The sequence below is a fragment of the Lethenteron reissneri genome, chromosome 8, assembly GCF_015708825.2.
Source record: "Lethenteron reissneri isolate LAM-NWPU_2019-01 chromosome 8, ASM1570882v1, whole genome shotgun sequence".
NCBI lineage: Eukaryota > Metazoa > Chordata > Hyperoartia > Petromyzontiformes > Petromyzontidae > Lethenteron > Lethenteron reissneri.
Genome location: NC_083786.1, coordinates 10,035,852 through 10,053,489, shown reverse-complemented (window position 1 = coordinate 10,053,489; position 17,638 = coordinate 10,035,852).

Below are 17,638 nucleotides of genomic sequence, written 5' to 3'. Positions count from 1 at the left end.
ACAGAGAGACACAGACACACACAGACACACAGACAGACACAGACACATAGACACACACAGACACACAGAGAGACACACACAGACACACAAAGAGACACAGCGAGACACAGACACACACAGACAGACACACACAGATACACAGAGAGACACACAGACAGACACACACAGACACACACACACAGAGACACACAGAGAGACACAGACACACACAGACAGACGTCCGCAGATCCACACGTGCACGCTACACCGAGACACCGTGAATATTGAGCAAAATCGCACTCCGAATAAACTCACCCCCCCCCCTTCCTTCCATGCGGTGGTGCCAGTGTTGGGGAGCGGTGGGGTAGCGGTTAGCGCTACTCTGCGCTACGAACCTGGACACCCGAGTTCGATTCCCGCTCACGGCCAACGCCGGTGACGATAACCTGAACCGATCCTGGTGCGATGTGTAAACATCGCCACTTTGGGAGACAAAGGCGACCGGGCGTGGTGTTGGCCACCCCACCCCATTCGTGTGCCGTTCCGGCCTTCATAGGTGTTCGCTAACAGCACTTGCCCCAACAGTCTGTTAAGGCTACACGGGGGATCTTTGTCTTTGCCGGTGGTGGTGGTGGCTGATGGCCGTGTGTTTATCTCCACCACCACGATGATGATGATGCTGGCTACGCGGCTGCCTCCTCTGAGTTAATGTCACGCAGAGTTAACGCGAGCGTGCAGACCGACCTCCCACACCGCCACAACGCCCACCTACACACACACAGACACACACACACACAGACACACACAGACACAGACACACACACAGACACACACACACAGACACACACACAGATACACACACACAGACACACACACACAGATACACACAGATACACACAGACACACACAGATACAGATACACACACACAGATACACACACACAGACACACACACACAGACACACACACACAGACACACACACACAGATACACACACACACAGATACACACACACACAGATACACACGCACAGATACACACACACAGATACACACACACAGATACACACACAGATACACACAGACACAGATACACACACACACAGATACACACAGACACAGATACACACACAGATACACACACACACTGATACACACACACAGACACACACACAGACACACGCACACACACAGACACACACAAACAGACACACACACACACACACTGACGTACGCACCCCAGACCGACCCCCCCTCTCTCCGTCGCGAGTCATTATCGGTCTCAGCGGGGACCGCGACTGCCCCCCCCCCAGCGCTAACACTCCCCGCCCCCCACCCCCACCCTACGTGGTGAGTGTGGTAGTGGTGGTTAGTGTGGTAGTGGTGGTGAGTGTGGTAGTGGTGGTGAATGCTGGTAGTGGTGGTGAGTGTGGTAGTGGTAGTGAGTGTGGTAGTGGTGGTGAGTGCTGGTAGTGGTGGTGAGTGTGGTAGTGGTGGTGAGTGTGGTAGTGGTGGTGAGTGTGGTAGTGGTGGTGAGTGTGGTAGTGGTGGTGAGTGTGGTAGTGGTGGTGAGTGCTGGTAGTGGTGGTGAGTGTGGTAGTGGTAGTGAGTGTGGTAGTGGTGGTGAGTGCTGGTAGTGGTGGTGAGTGTGGTAGTGGTGGTGAGTGTGGTAGTGGTGGTGAGTGTGGTAGTGGTGGTGAGTGTGGTGAGTGCTGGTAGTGGTGGTGAGTGTGGTAGTGGTGGTAAGTGTGGTAGTGGTGGTGAGTGTGGTAGTGGTGGTGAGTGTGGTAGTGGTGGTGAGTGTGGTAGTGGTGGTGAGTGTGGTAGTGGCGGTGAGTGTGGTAGTGGTGGTGAGTGTGGTAGTGGTGGTGAGTGTGGTAGTGGTGGGAGTGTGGTAGTGGTGGTGAGTGTGGTAGTGGTGGTGAGTGTGGTAGTGGTGGTGAGTGTGGTAGTGGTGGTGAGTGTGGTAGTGGCGGTGAGTGTGGTAGTGGCGGTGAGTGTGGTAGTGGCGGTGAGTGTGGTAGTGGTGGTGAGTGTGGTAGTGGTGGTGAGTGTGGTAGTGGTGGGAGTGTGGTAGTGGTGGGTAGTGTGGTAGTGGTGGTGAGTGTGGTAGTGGTGGTGAGTGTGGTAGTGGTGGTGAGTGTGGTAGTGGTGGTGAGTGTGGTGGGTAGTGTGATAGTGGTGGTGAGTGCTGGTAGTGGTGGTGAGTGTGGTAGTGGTGGTGAGTGTGGTAGTGGTGGTGAGTGCTGGTAGTGGTGGTGAGTGTGGTAGTGGTGGTCAGTGTGGTAGTGGTGGTGAGTGTGGTAGTGCTGGTGAGTGTGGTGGGTAGTGTGGTAGTGGTGGTGAGTGTGGTAGTGGTGGTGGAGTAGTGGTAGTGGTAGTGAGTGTGGTAGTGGTAGTGAGTGTGGTAGTGGTGGTGAGTGTGGTAGTGGTGTTGAGTGTGGTAGTGGTGGTGAGTGTGGTGGGTAGTGTGGTAGTGGTGGTGGAGTAGTGGTAGTGGTAGTGAGTGTGGTAGTGGTAGTGAGTGTGGTAGTGGTGGTGAGTGTGGTAGTGGTAGTGAGTGTGGTAGTGGTGGTGAGTGTGGTAGTGGTGGTGAGTGGTGGTGAGTGTGGTAGTGGTGGTGAGTGTGGTAGTGGTGGTGAGTGTGGTAGTGTCGGTGAGTGTGGTAGTGGTGGTGAGTGTGGTAGTGGTGGTGAGTGTGGTAGTGGTGGTGAGTGCTGGTAGTGGTGGTGAGTGGTGGTGAGTGTGGTAGTGGTGGTTAGTGTGGTAGTGGTGGTGAGTGTGGTAGTGGTGGTGAGTGCTGGTAGTGGTGGTGAGTGTGGTAGTGGTGGTGAGTGTGGTAGTGGTGGTGAGTGTGGTAGTGGTGGTGAGTGTGGTGGGTAGTGTGATAGTGGTGGTGAGTGCTGGTAGTGGTGGTGAGTGTGGTAGTGGTGGTGAGTGTGGTAGTGGTGGTGAGTGTGGTAGTAGTGTTGAGTGTGGTAGTGGTGGTGAGTGTGGTGGGTAGTGTGGTAGTGGTGGTGAGTGTGGTAGTGGTGGTGGAGTAGTGGTAGTGGTAGTGAGTGTGGTAGTGGTAGTGAGTGTGGTAGTGGTGGTGAGTGTGGTAGTGGTAGTGAGTGTGGTAGTGGTGGTGAGTGTGGTAGTGGTGGTGAGTGGTGGTGAGTGTGGTAGTGGTGGTGAGTGGTGGTGGTGGTGAGTCTAGTAGTGGTAGTGGTGGTGAGTGTAGTAGTGGTGGTGAGTGTAGTAGTGGTGGTGAGTGTGGTAGTGGTGGTTAGTGTGGTAATGGTGGTGAGTGTGGTAGTGGTGGTGAGTGTGGTAGTGGTGGTGAGTGTGGTAGTGGTGGTGAGTGCTGGTAGTGGCGGTGAGTGTGGTAGTGGCGGTGACTGTGGTAGTGGTGGTGAGTGTTGGTAGTGGTGGTTAGTGTGGTAGTGGTGGTGAGTGTGGTAGTGGTGGTGAGTGCTGGTAGTGGTGGTGAGTGTGGTAGTGGTGGTGAGTGCTGGTAGTGGTGGTGAGTGTGGTAGTGGTGGTTAGTGTGGTAGTGGTGGTGAGTGTGGTAGTGGTGGTTAGTGTGGTAGTGGTGGTGAGTGCTGGTAGTGGTGGTGAGTGTGGTAGTGGTGGTTAGTGTGGTAGTGGTGGTGAGTGTGGTAGTGGTGGTGAGTGTGGTAGTGGTGGTGAGTGTGGTAGTGGTGGTGAGTATGGTAGTGGTGGTGAGTGCTGGTAGTGGTGGTGAGTGTGGTCGTGGTGGTGAGTGTGGTAGTGGTGGGTAGTGTGGTAGTGGCGGTGAGTGTGGTAGTGGTGGGTAGTGTGGTAGTGGTGGTGAGTGTGGTAGTGGTGGTGAGTGGTTGTTGGTTGACGGTAGCCAGTGATGGTGATCGTTGTTGGCGGTGGTGGCTGGTGGTGGTGAAGGAGGAGAGTGCAGGTGGTGAAGGTGGTGGCAGTGGTGGTGACGTCGCCACATCCCCTGTGCCAAGCTAGGTACACCTAGAGGCCAAGTCGAGTGTTGACAGCTCACTGACAGGAGGGCACGGGACCGGGTTGACTGATGGAGATGAGTGGCCGAAACACCCAGTGCCGGATTATCCTAGTGGCAAAAGTAGCTGCACGTGTAGTAGCTGCACGTGTAGTAGCTACACAAGTAGTAGCTACACATGTAGTAGCTTCACATGTAGTAGCTTCACATGTAGTAGCTACACATGTAGTAGCTACGGGCCCCGCACTTTCAAGGGCCCCACGCTAAATTCTTTCAGGCTATCAATTCCGGTGCAATGATTCTGCACTTGCTCTATTACTATAGTACTATACCGCCTTCGACTTTTATGAACGACTGGGTGTTTAAGGTTAGCGATTTGCCTATATTCTGGCTGTATAGCAAATGAAAAAATACAACTACTTTACTATGCAAGTAAAAAATGTGTGTTTTAATAGTTATTTATTTATTTAGGGCCCCTTTATAACATCATGCTACAAGCCCCGCACTCGCTTAATCCGGCACAGGATACACCACCACCACCACCACCACGTGCTCCTCACTGTGCCAGACTTGCTGCGCTGTAGCCCCTCGACTCTCCGCTCGTTGTTGTGAGCGTCGCTCCTCCGTCCTCTGTGCTGTTGTTTGAGGCCGAGTCATACTAATTAGTATGACTAATTAGTATGACTCGGCCTGCTGATGAATATGACTCGGCCTGCTGATGAGTAAATACAACTCATACTCGTAGGTTTTTTTCGGTAAAGTCACGTAGGTAAAAAATTCAATTAAAATTAATAAAAGTAATAATAGAAATAAAATAAAATAATACCTTTATAAATTTTAATTTTATTTTTTACCTACGTGACTTTACCGAAAAAACCTAAGAGTATGAATCCTTGCAGTCACGAAAGCTTCAAATCTAGATTAAATACAACTCAACCAGCTGATGAGTTTTCGGACTTGACCGAGGCAGCTGCATCATGTAAAGGCAAGTACCGTGCGTGCAACCGCATCTCAAGACGGAGCACAGAAGTGGGGCACACAAGCAGAAGTAGGAGCCGGTGACACGACAAGTGGGTGAAGGCAGAGCCACACGGGAAGAGAGGGGAGAAAGAGAGAGGAAGGTGACCCTGGAGGGGAAACATCCGGCCAGCAGCCTGGGCATCTTCCGCGCTCTGGTCAGAGCCCCCAGGGTGTGTGGGCTGGAGTTCCGCCATGCGGCGCGGCTGACCCACGCCGTGCCGGCCTTCAAGGAGCAGTGGGCGATGGAGGAAGTCGTGTGCTCGGTGGCAGATGACGGGGAGCTCTGCATGCAGTTATGAGCTGCCCGTCGGAGGCCGTCAGACTGCGAGAAGGACTTCGTAGCAGAGCGAGAGTGAGCGAGAGAGTGAGCGAGAGGTGGGGGTTTACATAAAACAAAGTTATTATTTTTTTTACGAAATTATGAACGAAGCAAAATGCCGACTACACCGAGCATCTTCTTGTTTCCACTGATCGTAAAAAAAAGAGAGAGAGGAGAGAGAGGGCAACACCTTGGCGTGTCCCAGGGCCAGCTAGGTCACGCAGTCGCTGCGCTAACGGAATCAGCAAACAAAAGCCAACGCACAGGGACCCATGTAGCTCAAGGGGTCTTCATGATAAAACAAAATATTGTGTTGCACCACTTAGAACTCAGATTCGGTTCTTTATTCAAAACCTGACTGCTATTTGTCAAAGAGTAAAAGGGATTCCCCGCGACAATGTGCGCTGCTGTATTTCAGTGGGGCTCACCTCTTTACAGCCCTAAGCCAGTGGTGGAAATTCCACATTCCTATAGCGGGGGGCGAGTCCGTTATCGATAGCATCGAGGGGAGGCCCAGACACACAAGTCCACACGCACGCACACACACACGCACACACACACACACGCACAGCCGCAAGTGCGCTAACAAACTGTGCCACCGCTTCCGAATCTATGATACATGATCCAAAGATTCCCCGTATAGCCTTAACAGACTGTAGGGGCAAGTGCTGTTAGCGAACACCTATGAAGGCCAGAACGGTACACGAGGGGGTGGGTGGCCAGCACCACGCCCGACCGCCTTTGTCTCCCCAGTGGCGATGTTTACACACCGCACCAGGTACTCATTTGAGGCTGAGTCGACCTAGGGGAGGCCCGGGACCGGTTTATATAATCGTCACTGGTGTTAGCCGTGAGCGGGAATCGAACCCGTGTCGCCGGGTTCGTAGCGCAGCGCGCTAACCACTACACCACCGCTCCCCATGACACGTGATGCACACACACACACACAGACACCTTACCTTCTGCACGTGCTTTTACGCTCTCGTAGGGCGCTAATTGGAGATATTTCTGCGTGCTCTGTGCTGAGATTATTCGCGTTAACAGCCTCCCCCCCTTCCCCCCTAAGTGCCAGGACCCCAAGCAGAGTGCGTAATGATGTGTACCCGGCCAACAACTCATGAATGGAACTGTTTTTTTTATATATATAAACATATACAGTATAATGCCCACGTATTTACTTGAGAAAGTCTCGCTGAGTCTGAAAATTCGTTTTCATTTATATATTTAGTTTATTGCAGAAGGGTCCTGCTTTCATTCGGATAATTCGACTAAATTCACGTTTGGCTTCGTGTCAATGGGAAGTGGAGTTCCCGGAAAAAAACCCACCACGCACACGAACATATAACACTCAAAGGCTCGCACAGATAGATTCAAGAATCCATGACAGTTTTTTCTATTAAATGAGCGTGAAATTCCCGAGTTTCAACTCCTGCACGACAACGGCATGTACACGTGCAGTTTCTTCCAAGGGTCGATAAAATAAGTACTACTGTGTGATGTCTCCAGCAGTTGCCCTATGGAGAGGCCGACCCCTGTCATAGGAATGTGGAGTTTAACAAGAGCCAAGGGAGATGAGTTCCACCTAATGCCTGTTTGAGTTTGGGGACTTGCACTGATGTATTGGGTTTTCATTTACGAGTGAACATTTAAGAGTGGGTTATACTTAATCTAAATGCACATTTACACTCACTCTACTGCCTACTCGTTCACTCAACGACCCACTCACAAAATTCACGAAGTCTTTTAATCACTCACTCACCTACCCAGCATACTCACTCACCCTCTCACTCAAACGTCCACACACACACTCACCCGCCCATCGACAATGTCGCTCAATGAACCAAAATTCCACTCACACCCCCTAACTCAACAACCCACCCACTCACTCGCCAATTAATTTACTCACTCACATACCCATGAACTCACTCACTCCCTAACTCAACAATCCACCCACTCACTCGCCAATTAATTTACTCACTCACATACCCATGAACTCACTCACTCACTCAACAACCCACCCACTCACTCGCCAATTAATTTACTCACTCACATACCCATGAACTCACTCACTCACTTACTCAACAATCCACCCACTCACTCGCCAATTAATTTACTCACTTACATACCCATGAACTCACTCATTCACTTACTCAACAACCCACCCACTCACTCGCCAATTAATTTACTCACTCACATAGCCATGAACTCACTCACTCCCTAACTCAACAACCCACCCACTCACTCGCCAATTAATTTACTCACTCACATACCCATGAACTCACTCACTCACTTACTCAACAACCCACCCACTCACTCGCCAATGAATTTACTCACTCACATACCCATGAACTCACTCACTCACTAACTCAACAACCCACCCATTCACTCGACAATTAATTTACTCACTCACATACCCATGAACTCATTCACCCCCTAACTCAACAACCCACCCACTCACTCGCCAATTAATTTACTCACTCACATACCCATGAACTCACTCACTCACTTACTCAACAACCCACCCACTCACTCGCCAATTAATTTACTTACTCACATACCCATGAACTCACTCATTCACTTACTCAACAACCCACCCACTCACTAGCCAATTAATTTACTCACTCACATACCCATGAACTCACTCACTCACTTACTCAACAACCCACCTACTCACTCGCCAATTAATTTACTCACTCACATACCCATGAACTCACTCACTCCCTAACTCAAGAACCCACCCACTCACTTGCCAATTAATTTACTCACTCACATACCCATGAACTCACTCACTCACTAACTCGCTCTCTCAGCATTTCTCTGAACTAACCAATACAGTCGTACCTCGATTTACGTCGTTTCGCAAATAAGTCGTCACTTTATTAACGCCGCTTCTCGATTTGCGTTGCATCAACCCCACACTTACGTCGCTCACAGCATCGTCCACCCTTTCTCGTATCCGTCGCCTCGGCCTTCACGACCACCACCACCACCCACCACTACTACCCTGTAAATTGCTTTGATTGACGTCGTTTCGATATTCGTCGCCGTGCCTTTCAGGAACGCATCCCCGACGTAGACCGAGGAATTGCTGTACGTAACTCAGTCAGTCAATCGTTCTACGCAGCATTGACTCAAGCACAAATCTTTAACTCACTCGGCGACTCACTGACTCACCTGCCCCCAAAAAAAGTTATTAAAAAAATGTTCCACTCCCAACGCTGTTATTATCAAAATTGCCTTCACGCAGCCGGCGCCTTGCCTGCTTGCAGAGTTACACGACTCGCTCGCACGTCACCACTCGTGTCAGCTCGTCAGACCCACGGAGAGACGAGGATATTGCACTTATTAGGCAGGGCCAACCGAGGAAGAACAAACAACAAAAAAACCAACCCAAATTACATGCCGCACATTTCATCCTCTCGGCCTCGCGATACAATCTCTCTTCGACTTCACTCAAACCTCTCCTTGCGTGTGCGCGGTATTATTGTGTTCCCTCCTCGCGGTTGTGCCGCATAGCGCCGAACCCCACGTGGCGCCTAAAGAAGCCACAAGCACGGTGCAGCGAAACGTCGGACACCGTGCGAATCATTCGAAAAAAAAACACATCAGCGAGATATTCACTCAAAAGCCCCCCCCCCCCCCACCTCTCCCTTACCCACACCACAAAACCAGCACCACCATCCTTGGCAGTCAACCCTCCCCGGTCACCGCCCACTCCTCCACACAACCTCTCAAATCTCCCCTCATCTCTACTTCCCTTAAAACGCCTCCCCCCCCCACCACCACCACCACCCACCACCACAGCCCATGCATGCAAACAAAACAAAAAAATGCAATAAACCCGATTTTGTGAATCACCGCGGGCCAAATTTGACACCTTGGCACATGATGAAAGTGCTGACGCTGAATTAGCGGCGCATTGTGAGACTATGCCCCGCGCGCCGAGGGTGATGATGGGGGATTAAGTTGGTCGTGAGGTCCCCCCCCCTTCTTTCTTTACCACTCCCCGAGTACATTTCCTTCCCTGAGCCCCGTCACGCTGAGAACTTAATAACCGCTCTCTGGCGAAAGCGGCTCTCTCTCTCTCTCGCGCTAAAGTGACAATCAGTTTACAAACGAGGGCGCACTGCGTCGAGAAATAGGCACCGAAATAAGCCCCCACTCCCTCCCCCACCACCTCCCCCAAACCCCCGCCTCTTAAGCACCAATCAACAATCCGTGGAAAATCCCACTCCTTTTGTTATTTATATTTGGCATCTCTATGTCATTGGCAAATACTCCCAAAGTGCGTGGCGACGTTGTGACGGGTAGAGGTTTTTTTGTTTTAAAGAGAACGCCCATGAAAGGAGAAACGAATTCCTGAAGTCACTCAGAACAACAACATCATCAGCAGCAGCATCACCATCATCAGCAGCAGCATCATCATCAGCAGCATCATCATCATCAGCAGCAGCATCATCAGCGGCAGCGGCGGCGCGGAGTTTTGAGAGGCGTCTCGTCTTCAACACCCGGGGTTTGCTTCTAATAGCGTCGTCGCTCTATAAATATAAAGTAAGATAAGCCGCAGCGCCTGCACGCAAGCCGACTGAATCGCTCTTTGCACGTATGCCGAACTTCTTTCGCACCGTACGTAGCCGACCGTTGCTAATCGGAGGTGCGAATGAAGGACAACAAACTAAACACGCACAAAAAAACCAGTTCAAAAGGAATGAGTTTTCATTCTAGACTTTAAGCGCATAGCTCCAGTGGCTTCGTAATATCAGAAGGGAGAGCGTTCCAGACGGCCGCAGAAGCGCGTCTGGAACGCGCGCGATGCGGTGACCGCCGCGTTTGTTCGATGGTGAGAGCCAAAATCCGCTGCTTCACGTATCACCGGAGTTCACGTGATGGTCGATATATTCCTTGACGACGAGATTAGCGAGATATAACGGTTCGATTGTGCCAAGCACTTTGTGTGTGACGAGTGCGCCCATATATGAGAATCAGAATCTGTATTCATACCGGAGGAATCCGATGAGCTATGAAGCTCTTTCTATTTCTTCAGATTTCCAGTCTGGTCGCGCTCCAATTCGGCTGTAGACGTCCTCTGGGTGGAGTTCCCCCACTGTGGTGGCGCTTGACAGATCGCCCGGACCACGACCATCCTCCCACGCGTTTTGTGTTTAGTTCGTTGTCATTCTCCCCCCCCCCCGCACCTCCGATTAGCACGGTTGGCTGCGTATGTATAACTTCTTTCGCACCGTACTTAGCCAAACTAAACACACAACAACAACAACAAGAAAAACATTTCTAAAGAGACGATGGGCTAACGTACGATGCGAAAGAATGTTAACATACACACGTACACACACACAAATGCCCCAATGCATGGCTTGCTTCAGTATATGGCTTGTTTCATTTATTCGAGTATATACTTCCGAGGACAGACGCAATCGGTTAATCCCACAACATTTCCAGGAACTGAGGATCCGTGTTAAGTCTCCAACGAGGTCCCTCAGACCTTCTTCTCAGGACTCCGAGGTCAAGGTTCTGTTCCTGGGGTGATCGCGACTTTTTTTTTTCTTCAGTTTTTTCCTGGGTTTTTCTGTTTGCACATAGTCACTTTAAGATGTTTTCTTGTTCATGTTTTAGTTTGTTGTTTGTTGCGGTTGCACCCGATTCAAGAGCCGAATGGCTCTACTACCACTACTACTACTACCACTACTACTACCACTACTACTACCACTACTACTACTACCACCACTACTACTACCACTACTACCACCACTACTACCACCACTACTACCACCACTACTACCACCACTACTACCACCACTACTACTACCACCACTACTACCACTACTACTACTACCACCACTACTACCACTACTACCACCACTACTACCACCACTACTACTACCACCACTACTACCACCACTACTACCACTACTACCACCACTACTACCACTACTACCACCACTACTACCACCACTACTACTACCACCACTACTACCACCACTACTACTACTACTACCACCACTACTACCACTACTACCACCACTACTACCACCACTACTACTACCACCACTACTACCACCACTACTACCACTACTACTACTACCACCACTACTACCACTACTACCACCACTACTACCACTACCACTACTACCACCACTACTACCACCACTACTACCACTACTACTACTACCACCACTACAACTACTACTACTACCACTACTACCACCACTACTACCACCACTACTACCACTACTACTACAACTACTACCACCACTCCTACCACAGGGCTATACCAAATAAATTTAATTAAAACTGAAACTTTGCCACACTGCGCACAGCTCCCAGACAGTGGAACATCGCTCTGTGAGAGCTGTTCTGGTATTTCGAGAACAGTCTTCTCTTTAAATTGGCCTTAACGCCTATAGTTTTGGCGGTTTACCTTGTAGGTGGTGCCTATTTGTTGATTTCCATACACGGCGCATTGGCATACACGTTTTCAAATGCGCCTTGCAAATTACAGTATTAATATTACTGTTGTGTTGAAAGTAGAAGAGAAACCATGCGTATGGGTGGGTGAGTGGGTAAATGAGTGGGTGAATGTATGAGCCTATGAGTGAGTGAGTGAATGAGTGAGGAGGTGAGTGGGTGGGTGAGTGTATTATGAGTCTATATGTAAGCGAGTGAGAAGGTGAGTGGGTGGGTGAGTGGCTAAATGAGTGAGTGTATGAGTCTATATGTGAGCGAGTGGATGGGTGGGTAGGTGAGTGAGTGTGTTGGTATCACCTGCAGTGTAGTGGCTGAACAGAGTGTGGTTGAGACAAAACAGTCAGTGTGGTACGCAAAGTTCTCAACATCAGTGGCGTAAAGTTGACGGGAACAGTAACCATGGTAGCAGTAGCGATAGAAGAGTGGTACGGAGGTGCAAAACTGAAGATTGATTGCATGCACAGCTGTATATACAACGTTGCATGTATATATTAGATCATAAAAATAACAATCTGAATCAGTGACGAACCGTAAGGTGCAAAGTGACTTTGTTTTTGCATTCTGGAAGATCAAGAATGCATGATGACGGCTCCGTGTTGTGAACGGGATTCACAACGCGTGTTGATCGTCACTGACGACAGCACTCGCTGTGTGATGCGGTGAGGTGTGTGCACTGTTGGCAGATAAATATATATATATACACACAGTAATACCCTGATACGTCTCCCACTTTTACACATACCTGCCAAATCACGCACTCAACAACCCACCCACTCACTCACGCATCAATTAATTTACTCACTCATCTGCCCGTTGACTCGCTCGCTCGCTCTCTCACCAAACCGCTCAATTGCCCAATACAGCAATAACTCGATTCAATCTCTCCCCCTCTTACACACCCGCTAACTCACTCACTTACTTACTCACTCACCGACTTACTCACTCACTTACTCACTCACCCGCTCACCCACTTACTCGCTCACTCACCCGCTCACTCACTCACTTACTCACTCACTTACTCACTCACCCACTCACTCACTTACTTACTCACTCACCCCCTCACTCACTCACTTACTCACTCACTTACTCACTTGCTCACTCACTCACCCACTCACTCACTTACTTACTCACTCACTCACTCACCCACTTACTCACTCACTCACCCGCTCACTCACTCACTTACTCACTCATTTACTCACTCACTCACCCACTCACTCACTTACTTACTCACTCACTCACTCTCCCACTCACTCACTTACTCACTCACTCACCCACTCATTCACTCACTCACCCACTCACTCACCCACTTACTCACTCAACAGCCCATTCGCTCACTTTGTCAACACCGCCACCCGATTTGGGTCGCCTCAACCCCCCCACCCCCCACCCCCCACACTCACGTCGCTGACTGCGTCGTCCGTCCTTTCTCGTTATCCGTCGCCCCTCAGCCTTCGCCTCCACCACCACTACTACTACCACTACTACTACCACTACTACTACCACTACTACTACTACCACTACTACTACCACTACTACCACTACTACTACCACTACTACTACCACTACTACTACCACTACTACTACTACCACCACTACTACCACTACTATCACTACTACTACCACTACTACTACCACTACTACTACCACTACTATCACTACTACTACTACCACTACTACTACCACTACTATCACTACTACTACTACCACCACTACCACTACTATCACTACTACTACTACTATCACTACTACCACTACTACTACCACTACTACTACCACCACTACTACCACTACTATCACTACTACTACTACCACTACTACTACCACCACTACTACCACTACAACTACTACCACCACTACTACCACTACTACCACCACTACCACTACTACCACAACCACCACTACTACTACCACTACTACTACCACTACTACTACCACTACTACCACCACTACTACCACCACTACTACTACTACTACCACTACTACCACTACTACTACCACCACTACTACCACTACTACCACCACCACTACTACCACCACTACTACCAACAACTACTACCACCACTACTACCACTACTACCACCACTACTACCACTACTACCACCACCACTACTACTACCACCACTACTACCACCACTACTACCACCACTACTACCATCACTACTACCACTACTACCACCACTACTACCGCCACTACTACCCTGTGAATCGCTTTGATTTAACGTCGTTTCGATATTCGTCGTCGCGCCTTTCAGGAACGCATCCTCGACGTAAACCGGGGTATGACTGTACCACTTCTGGACGGATTAATGATTAAATCGCCGAATCGTGGGATATGGCGACGGCTTTGGGAGGGCCTTCATCCAGCAGTGGATTGATCGTGGCTAACGATGATGATAACGATGATGATGATAATGATGATGATGATAACAATGATGATAACGATGATGATGATAACGATGATGATGATGATAACAATGATACCGACGATGGTGATAACGATGATGATGATGATGATAACAATGATGATGACGATGATAACGATGATGATGATGATAACGACGACGATGATGACAACGATGATGATGATGACAGTTGTGGGGTATTGTGCGGATTTAAAGCGAGAGGCATTCAGGGCTGTATTTGAAAACAACGACGCCTACAATTGTCCGCTGTGGACATCCGCACTACTGAAGCGTGCGTGATGAGACCAGAGCGCAGGTGAGAGGTGATGGCAGGTGAGAGATGATGGCAGGTGAGAGGTGATGGCAGGTGAGAGGTGATGGCAGGTGAGAGGTGATGGCAGGTGAGAGGTGATGGCAGGTGACATTCCCAGGTCAAGTAGGGGATCGCCTGGGAGTCTACCCATCCCCAGGCACCGATCCTACCGTTCAGGACCTCCGCATTGAAGGGTTTCTCATTACTGGCTTAACACGTGTGCCCGAGTGTGAGTGCGTTACACTAGGAACGTGCGGATCAAGGTGTGTGTGTGTGTCTGTTGGTTTGTGTGTGTCTGTCTGTGTGTTTTACTTAGAAGCGGTAGTGTAGCGGTTAGCGCTACGCTGCGCTATGAACTTGGCGACCCGGGTTCGATGCCCGTTCACGGCCAACACCAGTGACGATTATCTGTACCGGTCCTGGGCCTCCCCTAGGTCGACTCAGCCTCAAATGAGTACCTGGTGCGGTGTGTAGTAAACATCGCTACTGGGTGGGGCAAAGGTGGTCGGGCGTGGTGATGGCCACCCACCTCCTCGTGCGCCGTGCCGGCCTTCATAGGTGCTGCTCCGCGCTAACAGCACTTGCCCCAACAGTCTGTTACAGTCTATACGGGGAATCTTTGTCTTTGTTGTTGTCCTTTATCTCTCAGATTCATACATTGAGTCTACATCCAAGCCGTCTCTTACGGCCTCGCCATGCCACGATCCACCTCTCTCCCGCACACGAGCTGATTTCATCGCTCCATCTCCGCTTGCGTACGTCCTCTCGAGCGCGTTTCCCTCCTTTGGCTGCCAATCCGTCATTAGTCTCGCCCACCGGTCATCATCCCTTCCACAGCGATGTCTGCCGCTCAACTATCGCACCCTTACTTTTTTCTTCAAGTTACAAAAAGTTACATTTCGATGTAAAGCTTTCGTGACTGCATAATGCACGGGCATAAGTAGTCCTAATCACATACCTGCATTTCCCATAAATATGCTAAATTCCTCTTGATATGCAAATTATTTTGTCAAGGCGCCCTTCCCCCCCTTCCAACCCAGATTAAATATACGCTCCAAGCGTGGTGGTGTTTCATTCAGACGCTGTCTCCCCGACAGACCTGGTCTTCACCTGAGTACGGCTGCTTGCGTTGTGGCCGAAACGTCGTGAGAATAATTTTATTATGTTTTATTTTTATTATTTATTATTTCCATTCTACGTGACTTTACCGAAAGAACCAAGAAGATTACAAAAAGTTGTCTCTCGTTGTGTTGGTTCCCAGATGCATCTGTTTGCTCGTTCTGTCTTTCACGTCCTGTGGACGTGATGGTCAGTCCACAGCCTCTTCTCCCTCCGCATGTGACCTCCAGCCAGCCAGCAAAACTTCTTTCTAATTTCCTTTGATTCCAGGTATCTTCACGCAATGTTCATTTGTGTTCCATTTTCTTTACCAATGTCCACACGAATAACGAAATACATAACATTACACAATTAATATAATACATAAAAAATTACATGTTGTGACGAATTGTTATCTATAATATATTAGAAATACGACGATATTCTTAAAACAATATATTGCAATTAATAGTTTATTTATATATATTTGTAATTACCCTGTTGTTTATGCAGGCAGAAACGAATTGTACTATCGTACAAAGATATAGCTTTAACAGACTGTTGGGGCAAGTGCCGTTAACGAGTATCACCGATACAGACCAGAACGGCACACGATGGGGTGGGTAACCAGCAACCAGGCCCGACCGCCTTTGTCTCCCCAGTAGCGATGCTTACACACCGCACCAGATACTCATTTGAGGCCGAGTCGACCTAGGGGAAGCCCCAAGAGCGTTTCAGATACCCGTCACCACTCACACACCCACACACATATACATACACGCACACTTCCGCAAACTAAATGCGTTAATCCCCAATGATGAGCGGGTGCAGAGGCCGCTTTGTGGGGTGACATTCCAGAGAGCCCCCTCGCCAGAGACCCTCTCTCTCTCTCTCTGGGCAAGGGGGTTGGGAGAGGGAGAGAGACCGTGGGGGTAGAGGCGGGCAGGAGGGGTGGGGTTCGAGAGAGTCACGGGGGTCATTAAAGTTTCTCTGCGCTAAGCAATTCTCGTTCGGGAGTCGCGAAGCATGCGGGAAATTATAATGTCAGGTATTGAGAGTCGGTGCACCTGAAACCAAGAATTCCGCTTCTCCCCTCCCCCCCTCCTTCTTTGTGATTGATAAACAAAGGGAGGCCGACACGGAGAGAGGAGAGGGAGGCTCGTATAGAAGAGAGATTACATTTTCCCGGCTCGGTAGAGTTTTTTTTTGTATTTTTGTGAGCGGGAGGTTGGTGGAGAAGCACAAATGCCAAGGCTCCACGCCCGTGCCGTGGTCATCATATCCGCGCCGTGCTGCGTGATGCCTTTGGCAGCGACTGCCGGCTCCGCCGAGCGTGGGACATGTGCCACATGCTCGCGAACGCGTGCAAGGCGGCGACAAGTCGAGGGTACGGCGTGTCCGCGGAGTGGTAACGCCGGGCAGGGAGGCAGCGTTGCCTAGCGCCGTACTGGAAGTGTCAAGCAGCCGCTTCGCCGTGGAAAGTAGCTGCGTGCCGGCAAGCCGACGTTATGGCGATACCCGCATTGACGTTCAACGTATGCAGTTCGTCGGCGACTTTGTAGCGAAACAACGGTATACGGGCCGACGTTAAGCGAGGACTGCCCGTATAGCAAAACACAACAGCCATTGAATTCCCGTTCCGTACCTCCATATATACAGGATACATATACAAAGTTTGTAGACCATCGGCCGAGATGGAATTGGCGTCCCAGACGGATATCAACAAAACAGCGCTAACGCTGGACAGGGTTTAAACCTTGCAGCAGAGTCAGTCTCGTTCAAACTACAAACAAATGCTGATGGATTACCAGTACAAAACTACATAAAATAGCACGCGCAAACTCACCATGCGTTACGTGGAGCATCACGGGTTAAAGCAAAATATGAAAACATATATTTAACATATTAAGAAAATATAAAAGAAAAACATTATTAAACATTTCAAGAATACAAATATTTACGTAAAATATAAAGCAGAGATCCACGAAATTCACACGTAAATACAAACGTCTGTTTTAGACCACGTGTTTTATCAGCCCCTCGGCTTTCTGGAATAGGG